The 20,458-nt window shown below is 40.9% G+C and overlaps 1 protein-coding gene across 4 annotated transcripts in view; it reads left to right on the forward strand.

Moving 5' to 3' along the window:
- Dlc1 (DLC1 Rho GTPase activating protein) overlaps positions 1-20,458 on the forward strand; it is a 359,377-nt gene that overhangs the window by 194,178 nt on the left and 144,741 nt on the right. The window lies entirely within an intron of this gene.

Below are 20,458 nucleotides of genomic sequence, written 5' to 3' on the forward strand. Positions count from 1 at the left end.
GCGAAGAGTTTGGTCACGGGATGAAGTCTTAAGCTTTCTTTTTAGGTTATCTCTGTCTCTCCCACGCCTTGGCCAGTCTTTCCCACTCCACCCCCATAATTTAATGGTACCCTACTTATGATACCCTAAATTATGCCATGTAGAAACCTGTCATTTATTCTCCTTGCCTTAAAGTCCTGTGGCACAGAGCTCTGACATTTTTAAGGATCTGCGTTCTTATTTAAACACACTGCAGAACTGCCACTGGGAAAAGGCCACCCAGTCGTGAGAAGTGACAGACTGGGTTGTCTTCATTTTAACCCGCTTCGATCTATGCCCCTCCCTGCGCCCAGGCACAGTCCCCAAGAGTTTCTCTTACCCAGGGCCCCAGCCCTCCGGGCTCACCGCCTTCTTTTTTAAGAGCTGATTGTGTCACTAAGTGTTCACTGAGTGGGAATTTGCGGACAGTTGTGATTGATGGATGGGGCGCACGGCCCTGTCGGACTGAACGGCTTGTGTTTCTCCCATCTCTTTGAGGTCCTCACAGTCTAAGCGTAGCACCCCTCATGCTGCTCCCTCATCTCCCTCCCACTTGATACCTGGACATCTTGGCATCGAAGTGCATTTGATCCCCCACAGCCAGTTGCCTCATAATTGTTTCCCACAAGGCCTCTCGGCCTATGTTAAGATGAATCACTGTGGGGTTCTGATAAAGCCTATGGCTCGCTTCTCAAAATATTTACGAATGTGTAAATAAAATATAGGGAGTTATGAAGGAAACCAATGGCAATGAGACATACCTATAGAAATGTTCAGACCACACATTTATGACTGTGGAAATGGTAAATAGAGTTTTAGAAAAACTCTATGTATGATTTTGTTTCCTGCCCCATTTTCTGAATCCTTTGACTCTATCCATAGACTGTAAACTAAAAATACTTTTAGTACTTACTGTGGTTTTCGAGGCCCTTGACGCAGTGAGTGTCAAGGACTCTAGCTTCAGTGAAGGGCGCCCATAAACATTAACTCTTGTAATTGTGGTGCCAGGCTCTCATAGTGAGCTGTCTATGGAGTGGTGTATATTTGACGAACTTCTACAAGCCAGTTAAGACAACTCCAAAGAACTATAAAAACACATTAAAACTGGAGGTAGAATTAGTTAAAAATACTGGAAGTAAAGCAAATCCAGACTCTTTGGGATGTATAGTAATTTTCTTCTGCATGGGAAGAGGAATTGCTGGGTTAAAAAGGGAAATCTGTGCTAGTTTTAAAAAGACCTAATAAAGTGAAATGAATAGTATGAAAACACATAGATTGGGAAAAGGGAATCCAATGTCTCTATGAAAGACATGATATCTTCTTATCTAAGGGGGAAATCTAAGTGTCTCAAATGTTGAGACACAAGGCAGGGTGCTGTCTCCAGAGCTAAGCACCTAAGGGAGAAAAACAGGTTAATTGATTATGAAGCAAGAAAATTTAGGCGAATTTCAATCTAAATGAGCTTCAGCTGACATAAAACAAATCATTGTGTGTGTGTGTGTGTGTGTGTGCATGGGATTGGACCCCTGAGTTTTTTTATTGTGTGTTTATTACCATATGTCTTTTGGGAAAGGGATTCCTGTATTTCTGTAATAAGCCAGCAATGTGAGTGTCTGGCCTGATTTGCAGTGTACTTGTTCTCAAGGATTCTGGCCCCATTCCAATGAAGGGCAACCACAAACATTGACTCTGCGAGCTGCTCTATGCTCTCCCTTGGTTCACAGTGAAAAGCAAGTAAAGGCACATGGAATGCCTTTTAACCAGGAGTGAGGTATGCCTCAAAATATGCGGTAAACAAAGACAGCCCTCCTCTAGACTTTTAAAGAGAGGCAAGCAACCATCAGGGATGCTTCATGAGCTACTGTGATGTGAGCGGACAGCCCCTGAACTTACTATTTTGATAAAGCGAGAATGAGTCAGTGTCAAGGGTGCCTTTGATGTATGATAATGTGGGGACTGAGGTTGCAGCTGTGCCTCTGACTGCCCGAGTGAAGACTGTGACTCTTCAAAGATCACATGAACTCAGACTAAAGCAGCAAGCACGGGCCTACACGGCTCTGCATCAGGTCCTCTGCGTATGTATCACAGCTGTCAGCTTAGTGTTTTTATGAGATTCCTGAGTGTGTGAACCACTGGGTCTCTGGTTCTTGTGTCTTTTCTTAGGACTCTCTTCCTCTGTTAGCTTGTCTTGCCCAACTTCCATGTGACAGTTTTCCTTGTATCTTATTACGTTTTATTTTGTCATGTCTGGCCATTATCTCTTAGAAGCCTGTTCTTTTTCTAAGCAGAGACAGAAAGGGAGTGACTCTGGAGAGGAGGGGGAGTGGAGAAGAACGGGGAGGAGTGGAGGGAGGGGAACAGGAATCAGGATGTATTGTAGGAGAAAATAGTGGGTTCTTAATAAAAGGGGGAATTTTAAAAAAAGATTGTGACTCTTGCATTTGATAACTTTGGACAAAATAATGTTCCTCACACCAACACACAAAAGGTGATCACAGTACCTACATCATATACACAGTTAAGGGTTAAGTGAGCTACTATCAGACATGCCCAGAGGAGCCTTTGGCATACTGAGAAAGCACAGCCTTGTTTTGTTATTATCACACCCACCTCTCTTTTCTTTATGTACTATTTCCTGAGGATCTTTGCCCATCGTAGCACACTATCAACATCATTTGCCTAGGGCTTTGGAGCAGAGGTAGCTCAATCAGTTCCAAAACCAATCACAGGGACTTGTAAAATTTCAGTGGCACATGAGTTTATTTCTATACCTCCGAAGAGCAACAACCAAAGACCTAAAGGAAGTGATTTTTTTTTGGAAGAGACCTTTGTGAACTCTCTAAGGAAGTGACCAGAATAACTGTTCTGTACACTGATGAGGAAATCAGCCTTGCATGTGGGTTTGTCACACTTAGATGGGCAATCTCTGGACAGCTTCCCAGGCAAGCTGCAACCTGCGTTGGACACTGTTATCTGGTTGGACCCGAGCGTGTCAAAGAGCAGCAGAGCCAGCAAGCCTAGGGTTTCAAGTATGTAGCTCCACTGTGTAGGGGAAAGGGTGCTGAATGTCAAAGCCGGCGTTTGAAAGGGGCTGTCCTGCATAGGTCCCTCTCTGGAACAAAACAGCTGTAACTCTTACTTCTTGAAAGTGGTATGCATGGATGGCATTCCCACCTTCCAGAGGTCTGTGTGATTGGAATAACTAGATGTCTAAAGTCAATGCCTTGGTAGGAAGGATATATGTATTGATTGAGGAGCAGAAGCTATGCTATGCAGCAAAAACTTGGTTTAAAAGAACATTCCTCTGGAAGCTCCCTGCGCCGGAGGAAGGAGGTAGGTGGAAATTGAGGTTGAACATAAATGTTGTTCATTTCTGGTTCAGTCACTTATTTACCTTTAAGGTAATCTGATAGTCTCAAAAAGGGAGGAGTCACCACCCACTTGATATGTGCTGGAGTCCTGTGTCACAAGGAAGGCTCGTACTGTTTGGTCCCCCTCAGTATTCTTCCATGGGGGTCATCAATAAGCACTGATATCTTCAAGTGACTGCCTGGAATTATTGATCAAGACATAATCATAGTACAGGGCAGACTTATTCCTGTTCCATCATAATCAGACCCATGATGGTGGTACTACAGCTGCTCTTCTCAGCCCAAGACTAGACACAGAACTATTGTGACTGTGAATCAACGGTGGTGGCTGCCAGCTGGTGCTGCCATCATTTGTATGCAGCCCATGGGTGCCTACTAAGCACCATGTCTGTACTCAAAGGTCTAGAGAGATTTTCTCATTCCATGTTCAAAATCATCCTGAGACGTAAACACTACCATTTTTAGTCTCCTTTAAATTAAAGGATTTGGGGAAATATGTTAAAAATGCATTCGTGAGTTTCATAAACAAGGTCTAGGAGCCTCCAAACCTGTCAATTGTCTTTAATCCACTTTATAAAGATTTATTGAGTATCTAATGTATACCAAACACTGCCCTGGACACTGAATGACAAACAAAAGACAGACAGAACCCTTGCCTCCCTGTCATAGGTATGACACCTGACTGTAGACTTACTGGGTCTAGTAAACTTCATTTTACTAAGGAAGAATTGCAAATGAGCTCCAAGCTCTAAGAGATGCCTGAAGTTCACCACTGACAGGCTCTTTAAATGTCCATCACCGGGGATGTGGGAGAAGGCAGGCTTGTAAAGGGGCTGTATCAGCAAGGTGTGTATGTAGCTTTGAAAAACATGCACTAACCTGCTACCTTCACAGTATGAGCTGCACCTTGCAAACTGATGACTTAGCATGAGAAAAACTGCAAGCACAAAGGTCTGCTGCCACACTCTGCAACACTTGGTCCTGGAAACCAGGCTGGGATGGCAAAGAAATGGAGAGAGGACAGACACACCGGCACATAGAGAAAATCTGGGGTAGGGTGAGCTGTGCTTGCTCTGGTGGAGGACACCAGTTGCTGCAGCAACCTGGAAACTTAGCAGTCTGATTGACCCACCTTGATGGAGGAAGCAGGTTTATTAGATACAGTGGAGTAAGGAGGCGGGACTGTGGTATACAGATGAAGGTAGCTGCAGGTATCTCACTAGGGAGTCTCCTCCATCATGGAGCAATCTCAGGCTAGAGTTATCCCAGGGTAGAAGCTGGTTGATACTCTGTACATACATAGTCAACATTTGCACTTGGGCCAGAGGAAGGCTTTGCCATCCTCTTAATCTTACCCAGGGAAGGCTTTGTCCCTCCCGTAGGTCTCAGGCACTGGAGTCCTTGATATATAACTGTGCTCATTGTCAACAATACACATTCACTCAGGACTTCATTCATTCCTTACACATCCACTCATAATTCCGTCACTCTTCACAGCCCAGCATAAATATAAAGGTTGAAGAACTCCAGTTGAAGCTGGCCTGCAGGACCCTTTGAGGCCAGATCCCTTCCTGCACACAGCATAGCCTGTAGAGAAGAATAAATAAGAGAAACTATGTGATTCATCCACAGAACCAAGAGAAATCCTCTCTTGACAGATACAGGTCAAGCCTGGTAGTATATCTTTCCTGGTAACTGGCATTTCTCCTGTCTAAAGGAGAAAAAGACTTACTTCCAAAATGCTAGGTCACATTTTTAATCATTTTTTTAAAAATAAGATGTTGACCTCTTTTTCAAAGTTAAGGGACCAAAACATAAAATACATCACAATCTAAAACAGACTGAACTAAAATTAGAAGTTGTGCTTTTAATAATTCAGTTTACACGCACAGTTATACCCAGACTTCAGCACTCGTGAACTATAGAACTGAGATGGGGTGGCCTGAGTGATTTGGGATCCCATAGGAATTCTTAAAGATCCAAGCTGGAAGTCAAGACTCTTTTTTGTCTACTAAGAACTTTAAAAATACATTTTTGATTTAAATTTTAATAGAAAAGAAAAGTAGGTCTATTGTATTTAAAATGTGGTGTCATTGTTATTTTATTTAATGCTGTCTAGTGGTGACCTTTGCTTCTTGCTTCTGTAGTCGCCAACTTGACGAGAGCTGAAGTCACTTAGGAAGAGTCTCAGTGAGGGGTTATTCACAGTGGGTCAGTCTGTGAGGGTTGTGTTCAGTTAATCTACGTGGAAGTCCCATCCCACTTTGAGTAGCTCCATTCCCTAGGCTGGGGGTCCTGAACTGTGTAAGAGTAGAGAAACTGAGCTGAGCATGAACAAGTGAACATGGACCCATTCTTTTCTCTTCGTTAATGGTTGCAGGCGTGATGTGACTATGACTAGCTATTTGAAGTTCCTGCCTTAACTTCACTACACTGATTGATCTTAGTAATCACCATCTACTCAGTGCAGGCATCCATTATGTCAATGTGAAAATTATCAAAGGATATGAGGATTTGTGCCAATTTTCCCGATTGATTAAGACATCTGGATGTGAAAAGGACATTCAAGTATTGGGCCTTACTTTATATTAGAGGTGATTTTTACTATTGTATTCCAACCAATCTTATTATTATTTCTTATTATTACTTGGTAGGGAGGGTTAAAGACACAGGGAAAGGAAAGTAAGACCCTCCCCCACTGAGCTACTGGCTGTTATTGGATGCCTGGGGGCGGGGAATCATTGTCTTCACCCACTGGGGAGCCCACCAGGCTCAAATGGATTCATGCACATGACCTTTTTTAAAAGCAGTGGGCTACAAACAAAACAAAAAGGCGTGAACATGGGAAAGAAATTTGTAGGGAGGTGGAGGAATCGGTAGGGATGGGAGAGAGCTAAAGATGGTGAAATAAGACAAATCAAAATGTATTGTACACATATATATGAGGTGGTCAAAGAACAAGCCTAATTTAGAAAAAAGACAATAGCAAATTTTCAGCATGAGCATTTCATCTTCGAGTAACGTGTATAAAAACAAGGTAAAGAACATGAATAATAACAGTATATGAATAATATGGTATACAGTCAAGAGAACGTTGATCATATATCATACATTCAAGCAGACACTGATTATACACTATACACTCTAGAGGAGATTGGCCACACTGGACAGTCAAGAAGACATTGACCAGACACTGTGTAATGATAAGGCATGTAAGACACCCACAGAAGCAAAGGGTACGAAAGGGGGTTATTCTACCAGATGGGAACTACCTTTATCAATTTCATATTACCTAATACTGAGTGCACACCTGGTCATGGACCCTGTAGCAGGCAGCAGAAATGAGACAGAGATAAATTAAAGGTCATCTCTTGGCTCCAATTGCTATGCCTGTACCTGACAGCAAAAACGATCTACATAGAAAATGAGCTGAGAAGCAAGCTTGGACAGCTAGAGGAAGGTGCTTGCTGAGCCAGGCCCTGGAATTCTTCTGTTTCTCCTTCTCCCCGCTGCTCACTTCCCTCTTTCACCCTTTCCTCTCTTTTTCCTGCCTTCCTGTCCTTGTGCTTATCCCTCTCTGGCCCTTCCTCCCCTTTTGCATCAGGAAGTCACCGCTGGTCCAGTTACATTACAAAGCAAAAGGGCATACATGCTGCTTCACCCTTACTTGTATTTTGTCAGGGTCATGCTCCTTCCGCATGCTTATGAATTGTGTTTATAGGTGCAAGCTTCCTTTACACATAAACTTTAACATCATGGTGATGTCTTTCCCCTTATTTTCTGTGAAAATAAAAACCATCAGATCATTGTAGAAGAGTCTCTAGGAGAATGTGGCAGGGTGTGTGTGTGTGTGTGTGTGTGTGTGTGTGTAAGAAAAAAACTCAGAAGTGAGGTAGTAAGATAAATACAAGCATTGAGTTTCATAACAGCATTTATGTAATCGTTCCATATTCCAGGGAATTCTCCCATTAGTTACTCAACTGACTGGTCAGTTTCCTCTTTCTACCAAATATATAAGTGTGTGTATAAACACATACATAAATACAACATGCTTGAAGATGTGTATGTATGTATGTATGTCTCTCTAGGCATATGGTACCCCTGTGATTTTACTCCTGTATGACATAGAGAGCAATAAGGTTTGCCTTTTCTGATTGACCCAAACCTTACATTCAGTGTAAAACAGATATACCTCCACATATGTGTAATGAAGATTTGACATTGAGAGAACAGAGGAGTTCCTTCTGATGATTCTTCCAACCTACAATGGCTCCCTGTAACTTTGCAGCAAAAGTAATCTTGGTGCTGATCCCAGAATAGGGACAGAGAGGTGTCCACGCTTAGCCTCCATAGCAGGAATCTTAATCATTTCCATCAAGAGAAATAATAAGTATGCATTGTCAGAGGCTGGGTGATAACTCAGTCACTGAAGAACTTGCTAGAAAAGCATAAGGACTTTAGTTCAATCCCCAGCACCTGTGTTAAAACAGCATGCTAGATGTGAATATATAGCCTTGTAATCCCAGTCCTGGAGAGACAGAACAACCCATAGAGCTTTCTGGACAGCCTAGCCTTACCTAGGTCCCAGTGAGCGATCTTATCTGCAAAAAAAAAAAAAAAATGTGGATGGTTTCTGAGGAATGATACCAAGGCTAACCTCTGGCATCTACACACACACACATACACACACACATACACACCTACACATACACACACATATACACGTGTGTTCAGGAATTAGAAACTTATAAACAATAAAAATCACAACAATATGTTGAAAACATTGAATATTATTGTTTGATAAGTCTTAGCTAATGACAACTGAACCTCGTGGTTCCATGTTAGTCCTTTTGTCCTCAGGAAACTCCTTATCAACATGGCACATCTAAGCAATCACAGATACACACACGCAAATGCCTCTCTGGGAGTCAAATGACATCCAGCAATTTCTCTACATAAAGGCTGAAGGGTCTTGATTTACAGGATGCTGGTGTAAAAGTCACGGCACAGCAGCTGGCCGTTGACAACCTGTAGTCGGGGAAACAGCACATTTTATGGAGTCTAGACTTTGTTTTATCTCGTAAATTTTTGGTGACATATTTAGCTTTTTGCAGACAACTCTCAAATTACTGAGTCAGCAGTCAGCATGGCTCAGTTTATCATGACCCATCATCTTTAATCTGGTCTTGAATAGCAGGATGTTGTAGGTCTGGATTGAAGTGCGACCTTTGAATGTTTTCCATTCATGCTTGATTACTGTATCCTAGAGGTCTAGACAGTGGTGTTGGTTTCTCACCAACACAAACATCTGGGGGAAAAAAAGGAGCTCTACTAGACGAGTAAGAGCATTTCTAATTCACCTATACGATATTTTAAAATAAACTCTTTTCAATGAAACCCATCCCAGGTCCCAGAAAATAGCATCAAGCATATTGTTTTCCACTCTGATAAGAGTGTCTTTTGACCACGGTTTTTCACTGAGGAAAACAAGTTTGAACACGCCATTTCAGGCTGAAAAAAAAACCACTCTTTTGTGATCTTACAATAAACTACAATTTTACCTGGCGAACTCCAGCCACGTGACTTAACACGTGCACATTGACTCATGTGAACCTCGTGGTGGACGAGTGAGATAGCAATGGGAATGGAGGGCAGTGAGAGAGACCCAACTCACAGCAACGAGGATTTTCAAAAATGACTAAACTCCCTGAATTTCTATTTCACATGGAACTATTTTTAACATTCTAAGATGCAATCATTGTTTAAGAGCTATGCAAAGGGCTTTTTCAATAAATGTGTATTTGTGAGTTTGTACATGTGTGATGTATACACGTGTGAACAGGTATAGGTACCTATATGTGGGAAGTGCAGGGGGATGGTGGAGGTCTGACTTTATCACTCTCCATCTTATTCCTTTTAGAAGGGTGTTTCACTGAACCTAGTGCTAGCTTGGTAGCCCACAAACCCTAGTGGTTACAGGCCCATGTAAGCACTCTCAGCTTTTTACAAAGTTGCAGGGATACTCATGTTTCCTCATGAGTCTTCAGGTTTCCTTAGCAAGCACTCTTAGCTACTAAGCCATCTCTCCAGCCCCCTCAGAGAGCCTGTGTAAGGGCCAAAACTCATCAGAGTATTGTATCCTGAGAGAGAAGCTGGATCCCTTTCCCTCCTTATGCTAGAACTGCTGATCATATTCAGCTGGACAACATACAAAACATGCCCACAGCCATGAATGCCAGTTAGGAGGCTGTGGCTAGATAGTAAGACAACTCCAGAGTATGTGATTTACTAATGTCTTTGGTGTGCAAACTGAAGATACATAAATGTCACGAGAATACCATGAGAATTAATACTGGGAATATTGGAAAATGATCCAATGTACATTTGATAACTAATTCCAACAGTTTGTCCATGACACGTTTCTTTTCTTCTTCTTTTCCATAAGGAAAGAAAGTTTTAAAAGGGTTTCCCTCAGCTCTTCAGTGGTTATTTTTATAAATTCACGACTTTAGAACTCAAGAATGTTTCTTCCCAGAGCTTTTTAGCATAGCACAACTGAAGACAAACACAGGGGGTAAACTCCAGGAAAGCCATGCCAGAGTATTGCCTGAAAACTTAGAGTAAATGCCCTTTGCACTGTTTAAGACAAGAGTCCCTGATCAGCCACTCTGCATGTACCTCATGGATTAGCCAGTCCATAGTCATAGGCTGGGAAGTGAGGGAAAATAAACATTTAGAAGGGAGAAAGGGAAGTAAGAGAGAGAAAGAGAAAGAGAGAGAGAGAGAGAGAGAGAGAGAGAGAGAGAGAGAGAGAGAAAGGGAAGGAAAGGAAAGGAAAGGAAAGGAAAGGAAAGGAAAGGAAAGGAAAGGAAAGGAAAGGAAAGGAAAGGAAAGGAAAGGAAAGGAAAGGAAAGAAGGAAAGGTAGTTTGGGGAGGAGAGGGTAGCCTGCTGTCTGCTGTCTTAGAGACTCTGACAAATAGATGAAAACTGGGCGCCCACCTTCACAGACGCCACCACACATTCCTAACTCCCATTCTTGTGATGCCAGTCCACAGAAAATGTTTTCGTGTCAGTGACCCTGAGCATGACTCCCATGCCACTACATACACGGTGCTCAGAGTGACCCTCTATGGCCTTCCGCACTCATTAATCCCGCACTACCCACCCACACAGCCCACCACTCACGTGTGTCTTCTGCAACTATCTACTGGCATTTGTTTTCCCATTTTGTGCTTAAAGTGCAATCCTGTGTTTAATGAGCTCATTGGGTGTAGCTTGTCCTTGAATGTAAATGTTTTCTTTTTCATTGTCCTATTCCTTCCCTATTTGGACATTAAATATGTTAGTGAATTAATAAAAGCTCATTATTTTAGTTCTCCTCTGATCTCAAAATAAAAGTACATTTTTAAAAATCATGGTGACTTGGGTAATATGTGGGTTTTTGTTTTGTTATTTTTGATGGAGCTTAGAATGGCATTTGACTGTTTTTATTGCTTAAGAAAAAACTGACCCATACTCTATACAAATGGAGTTGTAAAGGTCAAAAGCCAAGTGCTTTTAATAACTTTTTAAGAGTGAGTAATCTTTGTTCACTTTGAAGACTGTGGTATGTACTAATTTCTTTGTAACATGAAAGAGATGTTGCTGTAGCTAATGGTCCATGCAGTGGCACCATGGGGCACTAAGTCAGGGCGTCTCCTGTGGCTCGGGTTGCCATTTTCATAGCCTACTCATTGTTTGTTTATTCAATACACTTTGGATAACATTTGAAATTATCTTTGCTTCCCTAAAGCCTTGTCTCCAAAAATAATCTTTAGGTAGGTTATTAATTAACTCATAGTAAGGTTATTTCACTAAATATTTCAGACAGTCAAGATATACAAGTCTCAACCCCTGGCAAGTAATAAAACATTCCCATTACTGTGGAGGGCCCCTGTAAGCCACGTCTGGGTGGCATTAGTCACTGCCTCCTGCTTGTAGTTGTGGTTTATTGTAATCGTTCTACCTCATCACATGTTTAGGCATCCCAAAACAGTATCAGTTCTCTCTGAACATTTAAAAGTGGGAATATCCATCAGCAACTCTCCTTGCTCAGAGTTATATTCCTGATATTTGCTCATTTGCCACCCAATGTGTTCACCCCCGTTGCTATTACAGAACCATACCATAATTTACTCACATTCAGATTCCTTACAGTCGCATGTTAATACAAGTGCTTGCTGTTGTGAGTATTTTCGTTGAGATCTCCCTGCATGTGTGTATAGAAGTTCTTAGGTGGTGGAGTAATTCATCAAAGGATGCAATTCCATAACCCAAGTGAAGCACACATAGTCAGAGTGTTTAAGAAGAATGACACAAATACCAGTGGTTTGTAAGAACACCCACTGTGAAAAGAAATTCTCAATGGCATTAAAACCACAACATAGCTACTATGTAACATTAAACAATGTCAAATATATACACTTAAACATATCCATGTATATGTAAATACATACATACATAAAAGCATGCAAACAAATTATTTTGTATGTCATGAAGAATATTAAATTACTAATGAGATTAAATAAATACTACATAGATAAGTTTTTTTATTTAATTTTTGAGAACTACATAAATGAGTATAATATTTATAGTTTCCACTCATCTACTCCCCTACATAGGTAAGTTTTTAATTTAATTTTTGAGAACTACATACATGAATATAATATTTATATTGTCTCCACCCATCTACTCCCCCTGCAGCTACTGCCATGTTCCCTGAGACTCTTTCAAATTCATCACTTCTCTCTTTTTTTTAATTATTATTGTTACATGCACACAAGAGCACATACATATCCACCAAATTTGGAAGCAGTAACTTGGACTGAAGAGAATAAGCCATTGCAAGAAGTTACAGCAAAAAAATTAGGTTATAATTGCAGAAACACAAAATATAACGAAGGACACAAACAGAAATAAAAGACAGCAATCAACAGATACCTTTCATTAATAACTTTAAATTTCAATGTCTTCAACTCCCTACTCAAGAGACAGTTTAAGTGAATAGATCGTGAATGAAGTGTGGAGTGAAAATTGCAAATAATGAATGAATGTGTCTCATTTAGTGTGGCTTCCTATTTGGAGAAAGGTAAAATATAGCTGGGTGTCTTTTTAAAGGAGATAATAAGCCTGAAGTTCACTTGTATCAAATCTAGGTTCGTACTGGGGCCTAAGTACAACTAAGGTAGATGCTGAGTGCAGATAATAAAGGTGAGTTTATTTGCCAATTAGGATAGTAAAAATATTTTTTCAGAGGTGACATTCTCACGGTAACTTATATTAAGAAATACTCACAAAAACACTTATTAAGAGAATATTTTCTGTCTGCCATAAAAATCCTTGCAGGTTATCAATAGAGACCAAAGGTTCCACAAATGAATGGTATAAACCTGCCATAGGAAAAAACTATTTGAATGACATTGAAAAAGAATACCTACTTCTGTCATGCCTGTAGTCCCAGCACTCAGGAAGCTGACACATGAGAACTACAAATTGAAAGCCACTCCCTCTACATAGTGAGACTGACTAGAAGATGGAAAGGAAAGAGGAGAAGGAAAAGAAGGAGCAACCAATTCCTTAAATACTGAATAAGGAAACAAGTGGAAGAGGCCATCAATTCGCAAAATTAAACAGACTGTATTATCTACTCCAGTTTATTAAATGATCAAGTAGCAACACTGTAAATGTTTAGCATACATTAAACGCAAACATAGACCAGTGTCTCCATGTCTGTATACTAGTGAGGGTTGGTCACATCCTACTTCTTTTATTTCACACTCCCCTTTTTTGGGGTCCTTCTCAGGCCCTTGTAACCTCTATCCCATCTTTAAAATGTACTCAGGGAAAAGGGATTGAGCTCCTTCAGTGGTGGATCTGTCACCAAATGTGGTCAAGGCCCCGAATGAACTCTAGCATCACACATTAGAATGATATGATGTCAAAAAAAAAAAAGTCTGTGCATCTCAGCTTCTACAGAGAAAGATGCCCAACTAATGACAGTTCCACTATGACAGTCACACTACATGTGAACATGGTGACCTCTGCTCTTGTATTCATTCATTCATTCATTCTTCATCTGGTATTCTCCCGTCTCACCAGGTTGATTGGGAACAAAACACTTGACAATGTTGTGAACACCTCAGAGAGCATCTTAAAGATACCCCAGCTGCTCTCCAGGTTAATTTATAGTTTATTTTGTTAAATGCCTTATTCTACTGGCTGAGTTGGCCATGTGCCATTTTGTTACAATGTAAAGTTTAGAATAACACAATTACACAATTATCAACTTTCCCAATTCCAATGTCACTTATTATTCCTCACAGAAAATGTTTCCCTTGATTCTTTACGTTTTTCTGATCTTTCAAATATAACCCATCTTTACTTCGGTTCTCCTAACTTCGTTTAAAATATCTCTCTAATAATTCTCACTTCTAGGGCTGGAGAGATGGCTCAGCCATTAAAGGCTAGGGTCACAACCAAAAATATAATAATTCTCGCTTCTAACCATCACTTACTTATTCAATCACAATCACTTTCAAAATCATTTTTAGCACACTTACCATGACTTGATGTGTACAAATAATACCCTAACCCACTAAACACCAGAATCTCAACCAGAAGAGGAGTCATTAAAAGAAGATATAGAGAGTTCTGTAGTCTTTTTTTAATTGGAAATAGTGTAAGACTAGAATTTTGACTCAATTTTCTGATTTCTAATTCTTAATGGACCACTAACACTCAGTATGAGGCTCTGCTAAAAGCTGTTGTTGCATTGTCACTAAATATGCAATAAACTTAGAGTCTGTTATTATCTTTGTCTCACAGATGAGGAAACATACCCAGAAAGGTTATGTATCATGCTCCCAAATCACTTAACATGTCCAAAATCAAGCTCTTTGATTTTTTTCCCACAAAAAAAAGTGTCTTTTTCATCTCAGTTCATGGGAGTAGCCTCTGGCTTCTCTCTCCTGTCATGCCTTACATTCCTTCCATCAGACAATTGTATCAGCCCTTCCTGCAGATACATCAACACTCTGGTCACTTGTCACCACCCTCACCACCACCAGCCATGCCACCATCATCCTGCACCTGTATTCTTACAGACCGCTCTTTGCTGGCTTCCTTCTTCAACCCTGTCTTCTTAGTATAGTTTATTCCAGACACTCTAGCTACGGTGATATAATGTAAATTATGTCTCACTGCTATTTGACTCAAAACTAACCCTCTTGAGTCTTTCTGTCATATTTACAAGAAAGTCCTCTATGGCCAATAAGTCTGCCCCGACCTTGAACTTGCCACCTCCCCCCCCCTTACTTTTTTGCATCTTTGCCCTAGTTTACCTCACATCCTGCTCTCTGGCCTCTTTTGCTGGCCTTGACATTTGCTGCTCCCTCATCCTGAGCACTTTTCCCAGACAGTTTACCTCTACTAAAAAGTCATCCCAGGTCACTGTGATACAGTTGGGTTCTCTGTCAACTAACTGAAGACTACTTATCCTAGTTTTTAGAAGTACATATTTGTATGCTTGTGTGTATTGTGTGCACGAACATGTGAGGGTCTGAATATGACCTCACATGTCATTCTTTTTTTTTATGTTTTTTGGTTTTGAGGCAGATCTCAACAAGTAGGCTAGGTGTGGCTGGATGGCCAAAGAGCCCCAGGAATCTACCTGTCTCCTCCCAGCTCTGGGATTACAAGGCTGGGCCACCATGCCCAACTTTTTAATGTGGGTACTGGGGTTTGAACTCAGGTCCTTGTACTTTCAAGGAAAGTAACTTACCAACTGAGCCGTCTCTCTGGTCCTTATTCTAGATTGTTCTGCATGTTTACCTTTTAGCTCTTTCTTCTTGAAGTGTGTAAGTTCAGGAAGTTAGGAACTTAGCACTGCAGGAGTTCATATTCTCAGGCCTTAGAGAGGGTTGAGCAACTTTTTGTGGGATGATTTAATCCATGGTCATATTATAAACTCACATACATACATACATACATATGTGTGTACATGAGCTATGATTTATCCATCTAGAACCAATAGGACCTTTTTCCTTCCCTCCTTCCCTCCTGTTTTCCTTATTCCTACTTTGTCTAATTCTATATTTCCCACTGTCAGTAAATATTTTCTTTACTGAATGCAAATTACCCTCATTACCTAGTCTCCCGGGTCTGCTCCCTTCTGCAGGTCAGCCTGCTTCCTCATATAAAGTCAGCGGCACATCCTGCTAACCCTGTTTCTGTGTCCCTGCCTCTTCCTTCCCAATCGTGCGTCTGTCCTCCTGGTGTTCTCTCCTCAACACAGTCAAGGTCTCTGAACTTCATGACTGCAGCATCTCACACCTCATCATGGCACCGTTGCCTCCTGCATTTCATTGTTAGTTTTGTTCAGCAATCCCCAAGGTCATCCTTTCCAGCCATATTAAACTCACATAGTCCTTCGAGCTTAGGCAGATCCTCTTTCACCCAACTACACTGTCACACTTGTCTCCTGACTGTTCATTCACTACAGCCCCGCATTCCTCCCTCATCCATGGCTTACACTGAGTTTCCAGCAATGTAGCCTTATGCACTACACCCAAATCTTCTCCATCTGCCAGTTCAATTCCCTTGCTTCCCTTATCTTTAAATTTAGGCTTCATAAACACACACTCATGGGATGTCTCTTAGCCTTGGTCCTTTTGCAGTGAGTGATTAATTATATGCTTCTAATTACCTTATTTCTTTGGTGCTGTTTGGTATGCTAGTATTCTCTACACAGACAGATGGGGATCACTTACCAAAAACAAAACTCTCTTACTTGTATACAGTGCTAATGTATAAACACATAGTGTCCTGGGACCTTTTTTTCCAGCAATATAACACACAGAAGTTCAAATAAGCCACTACTCCCATCACATCCACAGAAGAATTAAATATAAATTCCATGTCAGTGGATGGATGAAGAAAAAAAGAAACAGAACAAAGGAAGCAATGGTTTGAGGGAACTTGAAATTTTTTCAACTATTGTAACATCCATGACTCCTTTTTTATTTTTTTATTTGTACTGGGACTTGGCATATGTTGCTAGTGTATATGTCTATTACTATGTGCATGCCTGGTTCCAGAGGTCAGGAGAGGGTGTCAGGTCCCTTGAGATTTGAATTGCAGATAATTGTGAGCCGCTATGTGAGTGCTGGGAATCTGAACCTAGGTCCTCTGGAAGAGTATGCAGTATTCTTGACTACTGAGATATCTCTCTAGACCCATCTGTGGCTTCTTAAATATTAAAAATAACAAATCTGGAGCCTGAAGAGATGGCTCAACAATAAAAATTTTCTTGCAGGATACTCAGTTCCCATTCCCAGCATCAATATGGAAGTTCACAAACAACAGAAGTGAAGTTCTAGGAATAGGATGTCCCCTTCTGGTCTCCATGGGCACCAAGAGTATGTGATACACAGGCATGGAGGCACTCACATATACACATAATAAATTATTTTTAAAATCCACGAGTGGGAAAAGTTTCATTTCTTTGTACTCCTCAACCACATGTCAATCACTTCAAGAAAACTAGCATATTGCCCACACACACTTTAGTCAATTAAGACAGTCTTACCTGTGCTCACTCCAGGTCATCATGGACCATTCTGATCCACAGCACTGGGTAAACTATGGGTGTTTTGTGTCTAGTGTCTCTTGATTTGGGTAGGGTGGTCACAGACCTTAAATATTTGTAATTTGTCATGCCGGGTGCCACTGGGACAACCAGCACTTCATTATTTTAATAGCAGTTCTTCTCTTCTTACGTGAGAGACAAAATTGAAGAGTGCGTGTCTAGAAGACCTCCTTTCCATGCAAGATAGGATGGGCAATGAACAGAGCAGAAGTGAAACAAGGAGAAAAACAAAAACTGATTGTCACTAGGGACTTCTAATCTTCCCACAGTTTACAGAAGTTACCAATCGTCTCTAGTTCCGGACCATTTAAGACAGATTTCGTTTTGCCAATTTATAAAGGAGAAACCACAAGTTCAAAATGTTAGGTAACCAGTCAGCAGTTACATAATAGGTAAGAGTTTAAATTTGGATGTGGACTAAATCTCCTGAATCTGAAGTTCACGGTGTTCCCGTAACCTTATAGGGACAACAGAAAAGTCAGGAAATAGAAATCTCCAATAAGTGGGACATATATATGGAGAGCCACTTTCAGAAACTTAAAGAGATAAAAGAAATCTAAATTCTGTCTTTGTGTAAAAAAATGTGTGTCCATGTGCACAGGAACACATGTGGAGGCTAGAAGAAGACCCCGGGTGTCCTGCTCTAACATACACTGCCTTCTTCCCGTTAGATGGAGGGGTCTTTTACGAAAGCTGGAGTTAGACTGGTGCCCAGCCCCTCAGTGATCCTTTCACCTCTGCCCACTACAGTGACCGGTCACAGGGCTGCGCAGCCAAGCCCAGGGGTTGTGTTTATTTGTTTTGTTTTGTTACCTGAGTGCTAGAGGTTTGAACCAGGATCCTTATGTTTGCACAGCAACAGCTCTCCTGAGCCACCTCCCCCTCAAGCCCCTCTCTTACCATCACTTCTTCTTTCCATAGCATGTCTTTATAAACAAGTGGTAGAGACAGTCTTACTTCCCTGTCCTCCCCGACTCTTGATCTGTTCCTTCGACTCAGAATACACCTCAAGTTTCCCCCATGAACCTAAGCATCTATCATGTCCCCAAAGAAATATGCGAAGGAGGAGTGCTGGCGAGGTCTGGAGAGCTCAGAGTGAGATGGTGGGGCTATTTATCTTCAGGTGCTGGAATGTTTTGCTTCAGTCACCCTCGCTCTTATGATTTGCTGGGTGATTGCGGTAGAGATAGCAGCCACTTGAAACTGTAAGTGAGCTGAAACTTGCTGTGCTTAAGTAATTACTTAACCGTGGCTCCCTGCCACTTGGCCTTGGAGATGTCTGTGCTGCTAGGAATGGCTTATTTTATTTCAAATGAACTTTTGATGGTTTCCTTCTTGTATTTTCTTAGACACCGTGGTAGCTGTTAACGTTGCTTTGCTTTGGGAGGGAGAGTGGGCCTCTGCTAAGTTCCCATGCACTCAGGCCAGGACACCTGATGGGAGGGGAGTCTTCCACCTTACACATTCTCCTTTCCCACAGTCTCTGCAGTTTTTATTTGTCTTTCTTCTGCGGCCGGCATAAACACAGTCTGCATCATATCCTCAGTTGACATTTTTATGTAATCAGGGGAGTTCGTTACAGTATTTTCCATGCTGAAGACAGCAAACATTTCCTATGGAAGAATAACCAGAACATACCATCTCACAAGCACAGAATACAAAAAGGCTTATAATCACATGTGACCATTCTACCAAACAACTACAGACAATTCACTTATTCGGTGGGCGTGCCTAACTTTTGCCTTTTTATAGAACGGCATATATGGTCCTGGGGATTACAGATAACGTTCTATATAAATTTTGACTCCGTGACATGACTCACAACCACTGAGGACAACAATTTTGTGACACCTTGATTTCGGTGAGTACAATGGAGGTTTAAAGTAGTGATTTATCCTGATAATATCCTTCTAGTGCAACCAAGATAGGACACTGGCTGCGGATACTAAGGATGGCCCAGGACTGAGAAACCTGCTGCAATAACATCCGCATTCTCCTCACTGTGTGCACGTCTCAGCATGTACAATAATCAACAGTTACCCCCAGTCAGCTTGAGGTCCTCTCCAAGGAGACGCTGATCACCCTTAACTAGATGAGACACTTGAACCATCAGTGGCAAGCCATCATTCTTACAGAAAACTCTGAGTCAAGCAATCTAATGTGTATTCCCCACTCTTGAACCAACTAGTTTAATAAGACTCGAACATGTTAGTAACTTCAATACTACTCATGTCCTTCTGTAGAGATAGGGTTAAATTATTGCTAAAAAAATCCTTCAAACCCAAATATGCTATGTGCCCAAGTATTTATTTGTTCATCACTATGCAGTGGTATCAGAAGCATAGAAGATGTGTACTCCCAACACTTATCACATTGGACAGTGTGCAATGAAATGGACAAAGGACAGTATTCTTAAGCAGATAGTGAGTATTTCTTGGGTGCTAAGTTCAAGGCCAAGTGTTGCAAAGATTACCATGAGTGATGGCCATACTATGGACTTTATAAAGAAGTTGCCCAAACTGGATTCTGTGTGATATTAAAATGAAAGGAAACAAAGTGGGAGCGGGAATAACATGGGGGTGGATCCAGCAGGAGAATGATTAGGAGTGAATATGGTCAAAATGCATTGTCTGAAATTCTCAAAGACTTAATAAATACTGTATTTTTTAAAACTCAAATAGAACAAAGAAGCTGCCTTGCTGTTGTCTGGAAAGTAATCATGACAGAGTTGGGGATGGGGCCAAGTGGATAAATTAATCAAAAGTAAAGTGGGTTCAAGAAAAGGAGAGGCATCATTAATCTTGGTGAAGGACACAAAGTCAGTAAAAACAAAGGCAAGGTCAAATTGACCCACCAGAGGTCAACCTACTTCATTGAAGTGGAATGGTGTTGTTGTTTGTAGTGCCTATAATCTGCTCCTGTGTTCTTTCCTCATTTATACATCCATTATATGTTCAAAAATATTTTCTGAATATTATCAAATCACTGCAAACAAACCAAGACATAAAGATATACAGGACTCATCTCTGTCTTAAAAGTGATCATGTCATTTATTGAGTTCCTTTGAAATGACAGACTATCAAAAGTTTTTCATATACTGATCACTAATTCTTACAAATGCAATGAAGTACAGGTCTTGCTACTACTATTTAACTATTAACAAAAATGGAACACTGCTGTGTTTTAATTACATTTCCCAATATGTACTTAAAATACATATTGATCCAGATCATCTATGCATAGTGCTTATGCCCTCAACCATCACCACTGTGTTTGCTCAGTCTTTGTCAGTGAACTCTAAGTATTTTATTAAATAAAATGCATGGTGCATCCTAGTCCATGAAATCACCAAATGCAAAAGATAACATACTTAGATATCTGGTC

This window comes from Mesocricetus auratus, unplaced genomic scaffold, assembly GCF_017639785.1.
Source record: "Mesocricetus auratus isolate SY011 unplaced genomic scaffold, BCM_Maur_2.0 Super-Scaffold_100026, whole genome shotgun sequence".
NCBI lineage: Eukaryota > Metazoa > Chordata > Mammalia > Rodentia > Cricetidae > Mesocricetus > Mesocricetus auratus.